The sequence below is a fragment of the Lycium ferocissimum genome, chromosome 3, assembly GCF_029784015.1.
Source record: "Lycium ferocissimum isolate CSIRO_LF1 chromosome 3, AGI_CSIRO_Lferr_CH_V1, whole genome shotgun sequence".
Classification (NCBI taxonomy): domain Eukaryota; kingdom Viridiplantae; phylum Streptophyta; class Magnoliopsida; order Solanales; family Solanaceae; genus Lycium; species Lycium ferocissimum.
In genome coordinates this window covers 20,082,766-20,094,555 of record NC_081344.1, presented here as the reverse complement: position 1 = coordinate 20,094,555, position 11,790 = coordinate 20,082,766, and the positions used below count along the sequence as shown (strand labels likewise).

The window sequence follows — 11,790 nt, the reverse complement described above, 5'->3', positions numbered from 1 at the left end:
TTTATATGTATATATATGTTGTTGTTCGTGTACTAGCGTCCTCGTCCCGTCATATGATGTCGTTGTCACTCTTAGAGGTCTGTAGTCACATGTGTGGGTCTGTGTGCAGTCGATGTTTTGTTGTGCGAACATGACTTGTGTTTGGGGCGTTCCCATTGGTAGTGGCAGCCTTGCCGGCTTGCGTAGACATATGTTCATTATGGCGGCTGTGTATGAAGGTAGCCTTCGGCTTGTGTTTTGTTGGGACGTTCCCTATATATATATATGCCTTGTCCGCTCTTATGCGATATTAATCGTTATAGGGTCGAGTTTTCAGAGATAAGTAGTTCGACCTTACATATGTTTTGCCCTTATACTTATATCAGCTCGTTCATGCTAGCAGTGTATGACTATAGACAACAAGTGTATACGAGTGCCCGGCTCGGGCACTAGTCATGGCCTACGGGGTTGGGTCGTGACACGTCCAATACTTCCTACTGTCATGGAGAAGGGAAATTTTCAGTACTTATGCATAATACAAGTATAGAATTTCATAAGTCAATTTCCTATAAAGAACATGTACAGTTCTTAAGTCACGATGTCATTCATTTTTCTATTCAACTTAGTAATCAATTTATGAAAATACCTCCCAAAATCGTGTTCCTAATACAATATGAAGACAAAGGTAGCGATGTTTTTTTTTATTCCAAATGATATGCGTGAACCAACTAACCCATAAACATGCTTTCTAAGACATTTCTAAGCATTTACTGTCAGACAATGGCAAGCCGAACATAACATCGTAACCATTTTTCCCTTAACGCAAGAAGAAAAGCAAACCAGCAACATTTGATTGTACTAATAACCATATAAAAACTTAAAATCCTCTAAAACGTAGGGTGCACAAAACAGATTTTAAGATCTTGCAAATGTGATTTCAAAAGTAGAATAATCCTACTCATAAAATTTTGGTAAAATTCTAGGCGTGGTTCCATCTATGCCACAAACAGAGTCATATATAAGGCATTTGTCGACCAAAAAAAAAAAAAAAAAAAAAAAAAACGGAATATGAGTACTTTTATCAAAGACAAGTATATAAAAAATTTGGTGATATGGTTTCTAATATTAAGGAAACACATGATTTCATTAACATGGACAACCACAAAACAAGTTCAAACTTCATATTCTAACAACTAAAAGAGAAATAAAATTACGAGAAGAAAAGGGCTGACCAAGGCCTACACACCACAACCCAAACTCTTTTCGTGGGAACCGAAAACTTATCAAAAATGCCAAACTATGAAGTCATGTAAGGGGAACTAACAGCTTCTCAACTTAACATGTAATACCAGTTTTTACCCACTACTAAACTGTTTTAGTGCATTCTAACAACGAGATGAATAATGCTAATTGCTCACAACATTTTGCCTACAAGTTAATGAAATCTATTTGCATAGCCTTTCATATTTCCACATGAACCAGATTCAAAATTGAAATTAAGCATCAAGTTTAAGCATAAATCATTTGTCAAAGGATTGAGATCAACATAGGGAAACACATAACGCTCGTTAAAGTCGACTATCCTACAGACAAATCACATAATCACATTAATAACTAACCTAAGCTTAATATATGTTAAAGAACTGAACCTAGGCTAGGCTGAACCAAAACACATATCGAGAACGAAACAAATCCTACATACTTTGATTGGCATACTTAGCATATAACCTTGACTAAATAAAATTTAAACTAATATATACATAAACACACAAAAATACCGGATTTTTAAAACAGGAGAAAAGAACTTTACCCTTTTTCGGTGCAGCGACGAGGGCGTCGGCGTCGAATCTACTCTCTCGTTATGAATAGATTCAGACCTCGAACCAAATGAGTCCGCAATAACAGTAAAAGAAAATACAAGAGTTTCGAAAAAGAAGATAGTAGCTAAATCCTATACATGATTTCAATCGTATAGTGATGTTTTTGTGGGTGTTCAAGTTGCTAAAAAAAAATCTCCCTTTGCTGAGGAGTTTAGAGATATATTTATAGGTGGAAGAAGAGTGCTAGGGTTAATGATTTTGAGCGGGATTTCAAGGTCGGATTTGAAATATAGCCGTTTGCAACATCAATTTCTATAAAAAATTATTTTGGCTCTTTGCTCTAACCGATCTCCTCAAGGACAAAGCCTCGGAACTCCGGGGTTACCGATTTCGTCAAAAGGTGAGAACTTGTACTTGAAATAGACCCATCCACAACTGGCAATGGCTAGCAAAAATCGAAACCTTCATAAAAATAGGAAGAAGACAAAAGTTGTGTTTTTTATCTCTGAAAATCGATTCCTCAGACTTAGGGAATCGAAAAAAAATCAAAAAGTTTCTTGGCCTCTTGCATTGACTGAATCGCTGAGGACGACTAAGAGAGAGAGAGAGAGAGAGAGAGAGAGAGAGAGAGAGAGAGAGAGAGAGAAGTTGCACTAAAATAGCTCGGATAAAGGTTTGTCTATGGCTGTAACTTGGTGTATTCTTGTGTAAAATGGAAAAGAGAGTGAGGGGTGTGTAGCGGCTGATGAGGGTACACGAATTAGGTCTAGGAAAATTGGAAAGAGGCCACTTTGTTCAAATGGGCTGGTCTTGAATTTTATTGGGCTGCTAGTGTGTGATGAATGGGTAATGGGTTGCTGAACTTAAAATAATGTGAATTGGTTAAAATTGTGGTCATTCCTCCTTCATTTTAATTATTTTTGGGCTTTTAACTTAATATATAGTACAATATATATTATGTGAAGGTAAATAGTAATTAGTATGTAGAAATTAAAGGATTTAATAAAGTAAGATTAATTTAACGAGTACAAATCCCAAAAATGAAACGTTGACGAACTATTTAAAATTTGTGATAAAGTAATGAAAGTAACGAGGTTAATAGTAATAAAAATAGTAGTGAAAACAAAGTATTTAGCTCGTTAATAAATTTAACCCAAGGAAATAAATTGGAATAACGGAGGGACAAAATTGGGTGTCAACAGCATTCACTCTCTATTCACCTAGAACATGTCACCTCTTTAGTCGTTTCCTCGCTATACTTTACTTACTTTGTATTACAGTCCTTGCTACGTTCTCATTATATCCCAATCATAATCAATTCTCTAGAGTGGCACTTCTTGCTCTCATTCGTAAAACTGCTTATAAACCAGAATAAACCTCGTGGAGTAAGCATACTTAACCTGTAACTCTTTCTGATTGACCCTATTACACTTACCACATAAGTCGTCTTACCAAGTTATTCACATTTGTTATAAACCTTCGTATTCTATGCCCCTGTCTCTGTCATGCTGTTACTTCATTTTACTAATAGACTCGTCGTATTTCACTTGTGCTTATCCATCCCAATCGATACTTCAGTATCACACTCTATTAGAGTTAAACTTTCTCTTTTTAAATAATATTTTAGTACTACCAATCTTCCCAATTTTCTCTGGTATTTCTCTTTATCATAAATACCCTTCCGTGTAATCATCCTTACCTTCCTCTTTCCTTCCACTTCGGTTATCTTTTAATGCTTTCTTTCCTTTTGCACTCTAGTTCGTCCTTGGTCTTCTTTGGATCTCAATTTCGATATGTTCTATTTAGCTTAACTCAACGATACTTTCATAGCTTGCCTTATGTCCTTTCACTCTTATTATTCCTTAACATTCTAACTTGAGTTGCCTTGCACTTTCCCTCAATTTATCTGTAATATCATAGGCGTATGTCCTTCGCTTATCATACTACCTTTGGCCTCAACTCTTCGCGTAGTCCCTTCATATTGTATCGCCTTATTAATGCAACCCTACTATTCCCCTCAATCCAACTTGTATACAACTATCTCCATAGCTTCGACATCTATAATATGTCAAGATTAGGCCGTATCTATATGCGGTAATACTCTTTAACTTGACTTAAATGTATAACTAATCCCATAACCCTTTCGATACTTTAATACCTTTGAATTTGTCATAATAACCTTCTCTTCGTATAACTCACCTTCCTCACAGATCATTCTTCAGGCCATGCCAAATTCATAACTCTTCTAAAGCAACACATCCCACTTATTGTCTATTTACGATATTTCCTTTTTCACGTTTCTTCCTGTTAGATGTACCTAACCAAATGACCTGATGTGGAAATATTCTAGCAGAGTCTCCTTTATAATTCATACTATCCAAAACCTGCATGCAGCAAATACCAGTAATGCCTCACAGGGCATATATATATACGACATATCCCAGCCACCCAGGGCTCCCAATTTCAGGTAAAAGAACAAAGATATCAAAACTTACCTCATATATCACACCTCGAGATGTACCTGATCCTTTAGCGATCTGCATCTCGTTATACCTTCTCGGTTTACCTTCCCTTTTCATTCTTCAGCTTTACATCTCAATCATATAGGCAATATTCTTACCTTACCCAACATACATCCTTCGTACCATTGCTTACCTTTGTACTGATTCATTCAATTGTCCAGTTCACAAACTTATGACTGAACTTATCATCAAGAGATACATTTAATCAATTCCTCTACTTGTACTTACACTGACTTACCTCTATGTCAACCGATCCATTATCTCATATATATATATATATATATATCTATTCTGATAACGTAGCCTCAACGAAGTGACTTATCTCTGTGACTTCCCATATCATCACTCACTTTCTCCAGTCGAAACTGTGCTTACTGGAATCAAAGGTTAGAATAAGGAATCTCATTTCCTATGACTTGGCTTTATCGCGCGATCTTAGATGTGAAAGAAGAGTAACCACCCTAGATGCCTCGTAGCCTCCTGTTTATAAATGTGGCGCGCTTCACACCATAAATAGGACTCTACTGGACACGACTTTGCGTACAACCCTAGGACGAATCGCTCGATACCAATTTGTCACACCCCAACTTTTGATAGGGCATGATGGGCACCCGACCCTCACTTAGGGCCGAGCGAACCCGCTGGTTCTCGTTATACTCATAATCTTACTGGACTCTTAAATCATGAAATGAGTGCATAATGAAAGCTTTTCAAAAAACATGCTTTTCGTCTTTCTCAAATCAAGTCAAATCTGTAAACATATGAAATTTGTAACATAATGCATAATGATACATCGGCTTACGAGCCGCTTACAAGATCGACATGTTATATATGTGACTCGTCATAAAGTCTGTAACATAAATCAAGATACCATAACATAGATACTGTGACTCGGCAATACTCCGGAAGGAAATGGAGCTCGCCAATCCAGCTGGAACATCTTCTACTAATATCCTCTACTCATCTGTATACACCTGCGTGGCATGAAGCGCAGCGTCCACAAGAAGGGACGTCAGTACGAATAATGTACTGAGTATGTAAGGCATGCATAACAACATAATATAGATATGGAAGGTAATATGGAATAAGAGAGATAACTTGTACATCTAGATGCCTCATAAGGCGGATGTCATGCATGCTCAGCTTTAAAAAAAACATTTTCTTACATACATATATATAATATCATCATCATAACGTACCCGACCTTTTCAGGACTCGGTGTGTAACGTACCCAGGCCTTTCGGGACTCGGTATGTAACGTACCCGGCCCTTTCGAGACTCGGTGTGTAACGTACCCGGCCCTTTCGGAACTCGGTGTGTAACGTACCCGGCCCTTTCGAGACTCGGTGTGTAGTACCAACTGATCAGTGGTTGCACAATAGGTGCTGTACCCGGCCGACTATAGCGCGGCTCGGTGTAGTAAAATACATACATATATATATATATATATAAAACATGCATGAGAGCCAAATAAAAGCTACGACTCTATCGGAGTGACGTAAGGTCGGTAACCTCCGATTTATATTATGGAGCAATCATCATCGCTATCTCTCACCTTGAAGGAACAATTATTATAAAGTGAGATCAACAACAATGAATAAAATCGACATAATCATGAAATAAGCTCAATAATCTCATAGAATCATTGATCTCATAACTTGAGACTTTTAACCATAAGATCGTCATCATCATAACCATCATAGAAAATATTCTCATCTTTGACATCATCATTATCATCATAAAAACATGTTCATCGCTGTAGCATAAGAGCTCACAATCATAAATCTCTCGGTTTAGAAAATACGGCATTTTGGAAAACATTTATGGATTATCGGGAAAGGAATCATGCCTTGGAGTCATAAACTTCTAAATTTTAAAAACAAAAAAAATTATGGAAACATTTATGAAATCGTACCATAGGAATCATGCCTTTGAAAGAAAGGGACGAGCCTTAACATACCTTTGGAGCTTACTCTCCGACTTTCCAACTTGCTTCCTGTCGCGCGATTTATTTAGGATCGTTTGTCATCTCATAATCTACATAGGCAACCATTCGTATTATCATTAGGCTCATTGTCACACTCTTATCTTAAGTCTTTAGATAAATTCCTTTTAAGGTCTCAACGAAATTCGGACAAAGATCTCCCCTATTTATATGCCTAGCCCGAATTCTCAATACCAACAAACAACAACCAATAACAACAACGAAAAAAACAACAACCTCATTACTACCAAAATATTCCATCAAATACTCCACATGATATTTTCTCCAACTCCTCCACAAACGAAATCGCTACATAATTATTCCATAAATTTATCTCCGTAAATAAGCCTTAAATGATACCAAAAGAGAAAGATTTGTACCTTACTTCCGCTAATACCGCGATATCTCCAATACTTGCCTTACTCCCAAGCCACAAATTCACCCGCAACACAGTATTATAATCGTAACTATACGCCGGCGGAACCCGAATCCGGAGATTTTTACTTAACTCGCGTTGAAATTTAATGGAGGGAAGGTTGGAGAACTCTCTAAAATTTTTGGGAAATTTTTTTAGGGTGGTTTCTTGGCTGAAAATGAGGCGTTAAACCCCTTTATATGGTTGCTCCAAAGTCGGCACTGTAGCAGTACTGTTCACCGCCTTACTGTAGCAGTACTGTTCATCCGCGGAAATTATTTCGAGACCGAAAACTTTTATACATCGATATCTTTGTTTGCATACTTGGATATGTCCAAAACTCCATACAGTCTGTATAACTTATTCAACATCCCAAACTTAGCAAAACTTTTTTTTTTCCGATTCGTTTAACCTCCAACCTTCGCGGCACTTACTTATCACTTGTTGAACATAACATAAACACTTATAACTTCAAACATAATCCTGTCCTTTGAGCTTATGTGACTAACCTATGATGCAACTTAACGCCCGAAAATACGAGATGTAACAATAGAAATGCAGCTTTTAGTTCAGTCTACAACTCGAGAATATTAGCTACTCCATTTGGTAATTGAGTAATTTTAGGTATTTATAGTTGACTCTGATGCGATCCTCACCCTCCATTCACTTTTAATTTGAGTTGTTCACGACATTTAACCACCTTTTGAATACCGAAAGGGTCAAATATATCCCAGTACTATGAGAAATGGTTTAAATATACCCCTCGATATACTTTTGGTCCAAATATATACCCCTGCTGTTATACTATTGATTTAAATATACCCGCCTCAGTTAAAGTTACCCAATGTGGAATCCTACGTGGCACTGACATTTGATGAGGTGGGTGCCACGTGGCATGTCACCTCAGCACCCCTAACCCTATATTTGTCTTCCACCACTAAAATTTCCTTCCCCTCCTCCGTTGAAGTTGTCCATGGTGGACATCCAATCTTACGTGACACCTCAAAGACCCCTAACTCATTCCACCCCACCCCCCTCCATTTGTCTTCCACCACTAAAATATCCTTTCCCTCCATTGTCATTGCCACCGTTACCGCCACTAAAGTTGGAGATGAAGGTAGGAATGAACCAACTTCTACTTCTCAAGCAATGGAAGGCTGAGGAGGAGATATGACCAGTGGCATTACACAAAGTCCAACATTGATGAAATCTCTTCTTGATAAATGGAACCTAAGCCGAAAGCACCTGCTTCATCTTATAGTCCATCCATAATTTTCTAAATTGTACGGTCAAAATCTACAGACCCATTGTCATCCATATTACCAAACTATTAACAAACAGAGACGCCAAAAACATTTAAAAAAAAAAAAACAATTAATTGTAAGATTCAGATGGGAAGACAAAGACTTCATAATCCAATCACAAACCCAAATTTTTCAAAAAACAGAAATGACATGCACAAAAGTTGAACTAAAGATCAAAAGTAAAGAACCTGTCGGTGAAGAGCATTCCTGCACAAAAGCAGCCAATACATAGAAAAATGGTCAAATGTCTTCTCGAGCAATGGAAGGCGGAGGATGGGTTAGGGGTGCCATGCCACGGACAGTAGTATTGGATGATCACCTTCCATAACTTTAAAAGAAAAAAGGGTATATTTAAAACAATAGTATAACGGCTATATTTGGGTTGACAATATAAGGAGTCCAACTTAATTGACCCACAAAGTCGGATTTTGAACATAAATACCCACTAAAAAAAGTTACCATACCACCTTTTGCGCAGGAATTTTCTGTGCAATAGGGGTTAATATAAACCCTAATACTTATCCATTTTCAAGTCACTCTTCAGCTCCTCTATTTTCACTCTTTTAACATGCTTTAGCCTCCCGAAAATCATGTCCCAAAGCTCCGAAACGTCAAACTTTGCTATATAACCCGATGTTTGTGAATGCGGTTATTATTGTAAGTTAAGAACATCAAGGACCCAAGATAATCCGGATCGTCGTTTTGGCGCTATAAAGTGCCCGAAGTAGGTATTTTTACAAGTTTTTAGGGTTTAAATTTTTTTCACATTATCTACATATTTTACTTTCAAAAACTGATTTTCTTGTAATGTTTATAGGATATGAATGGTTGCAAACATTTTCGATGGGAAGATAGCATTCCCGAGGATAAAACGGTGGCGGCCAAGTTTAAAAAGCCTCGTTTGATAGAGAAACCGTGACTTCACGTATCACTATAGATACCGTGAAGTTTGACTTGCAGTTTAAGCTTATGGAAGCTCAAGAAAAGATTGACCTTTTGGAAGTTTTGGTAAAAGAATCCGAAGGAAAAAAAAACTTTCAAGGCTAAGCTTAGAGATACTCAACACGAGAAAAATGCTTTGAAAGAAAAACTGAAATTTTGGAAGATTATTTATGCTATCTTGTTGTTGTTTATTATTTATATGTATTTTGTTTATTAAGTTTATTATTTCTATGTATTTTTTTTTTTTGTTATTTTTATGTATTTTGTTTTTATTAGTTGTACATTTTCATGTGTTATGTAATCGGCACCTTTTATGTACTAATTTATTTGTGTTTTCTTTAAAATTGTGAATTGTTGAACTTTTATGTATTATTAATTCTAAGAAGCTTATATAAATTAATAATAGACTATAACAATCAAAGCAAGTTAAAAACATACTAATTTTCTTCAAATTGATGACTTCATCATAAATTAAAAATACAAACTAAATCATGAGTCTGAAACTTAAATGACCCAAAAACTAAGCAAGTGAACCAAAATAACCCCTAATCATCATCAGAATAGAAGTCTTCAATATCGTCCTCAGATCAATATTTTGGGTTTCTTAAGACATATCTTCTTTCTGTAGATGTTAGTTCTTTACCCGTTGATGATGCTTGTTCTTCGGCCAACAAAAGCATGTAAAATTTAGAACGTCTTGCTAGCATTCTATTGTTTTCTTTTCTAATCCTTTGTACAACGACCTCGCAAGAATGTGGATCAGTTCGAGCCATGGTCATTGAGAACCTTGATGGAATTTGAGCGTTGAGATTTTCCAAGTCACAAACAAGACGTCCTGATTCGGCATGCCGATATGCCCATTCTCTGCCTAACCCGCAATAATATTCTCGTGGATCTGAATATTTCACATTACAAAAATCATCATTACGCTCTATAAGAAGGTGGGGTTTCAAATCGTCTATCTTGAATTCATTGTTATCAAGATAACTCGATTCACCGGAATATCTACTATGATTTGAGCTTTCATCAGCACTGCTATTCGAATAATTTGGAAGGAATACCGACCAATATACATTTCTACTACTCGACATTGAATATGTTGTAGCTTAATAACAAATGAAAGGCTACTTATATAGTTGCAAATCCTCAAGTACCCTTGGGGTCGTCATTATGACCCTACCTATCTACTTTATTATAAAAAAATATTAATAAGATCACCGCGAATCATCTTCATCGGACATCTCACAGTTTGAATCCCACTTGGATCTGAATTTGACGTATCCATGTTGACTAAATTCTACCATGAGGCAACGATTTTCATCCGATTGTTGTCTTCTCAAAAACGGTTAAGAGCAAAATTGAACTCTTATGGTGTACCGCGAGGCATTGACGTAACACGGCTTTTTGAACGTTTGAGTCTGAGTGCCCTCAAGTTTTGTTCTAGCATTTCAGCCTCCCTAACACGCCAATTCCACTCAGCTCTCATTGTATTATTGTATTCTTGATTGTATATGTGGTTCGGATTCTTTGAGTATTTAAAATCATCCTCATCCAGTTCCCATTTCCTATCCATTGCTTCGAATATGTTTGCTCGGGTACTATTGCTGTAGGAATGGTTACCAATGGGTGGATATTCCCTCCTGCTTTCGCCATTGCCGCTAACAAGAGCAACGAGGCATGGGGGATGTTTTTGACACATTTGAGGCAATATGTTATTAAGGATCGTATGTGCATATGCGTGCTATCTGATCGACATCACGACATATTGAACAATATGTTTCATTTGGCGGAGTGGCAGCCTCCCTTTGCTTACCATCACTTTTGTTTAAGGCACATAAGGACAAATTTTCAAACGAAATTTGGAAACAACACACTAAACAAATTGATGTGGGCGGCTGCAATAGAGCATCAAGAAAAAAAGTTTCTTGTGCGGATGGAGATGATCAAGGCAGTGAAGCCGGAAGCATATGATTGGTTGAAGGAAATCGACATTGACAAATGGATATTACATGCGGATGAAGGCAGGAGATGGGGATGCTAACAACAAACAGCTCGAAGTCATTCAATGGTTTGCTAGAATCTGCTCGGGGACTGACCCTTACTGCAATGGTGAGAATAACTTACAAGCAAGTTGTGGAGCGGTTTGTGACTAGAACAAGACATGCCAAAGCCATATTAGCATATGGTAGGAAATGGATGCCAAATCCTGCAAAAATGTTCGAGCATCATAGGAAAAAACATAAGCTACACAAGATGGTATAGTATAACCATATTGAACATGTGTATGAAGTCAGGACAGGTTATTACCAAGGTCGGGGAGGAAACATTCATACCATTTATCAGAGCACAAGAACGTGTAGTTGTGGTAAGTGGCAATCATACCACATGTCGTGTTCTCATGCCATAAAGTGTTTCGAGGAAATGGGAAAAACGGTATCAAATTATGTGGCATCAGAATACAACGTCAAAAGTTATCTTAAAGCATATGCCGGTAGTTACTACCCACTTGGTGATCATTCTTATTGGCCAAACGAGCCATTTCAATGATTGCTAACAAGGAGTATATCCGTAAAATATGTGTTAACGCACGAACTCGGATTCTCAATCAAATGGATGTTCCGAATAGGACATACTCTCGAAGGTTCTTGACGTGTAAAGAGTTTGGCCATGATAAGCGTTTGTGTAACCTGCGAGGCCGTGGTGGTGCAAGTACCTCTCGTAGTGGAAGAACCTCTCATAGTAGAAGAACCTCTCGTAGTGGAAGAGCCTTTCGTGGCTGAAGAACGTCATGATTTTATGAATGTATTTTAATTCTTCTTCATGT

General features: G+C 37.2%; 1 protein-coding gene across 1 annotated transcript in view; it reads right to left on the bottom strand.

Moving 5' to 3' along the window:
* The window catches only part of LOC132049995 (putative F-box/kelch-repeat protein At1g15680), a 27,843-nt gene extending 19,348 nt beyond the window's left edge, over nt 1-8,495 (bottom strand). Inside the window, exon 1 of the mRNA XM_059440993.1 lies at nt 8,213-8,495. The gene's annotated coding sequence lies outside the window, so the exon portion shown is untranslated. The remainder of the gene's footprint in view (nt 1-8,212) is intronic.
* Nucleotides 8,496-11,790: the final 3,295 nt, after the last annotated feature.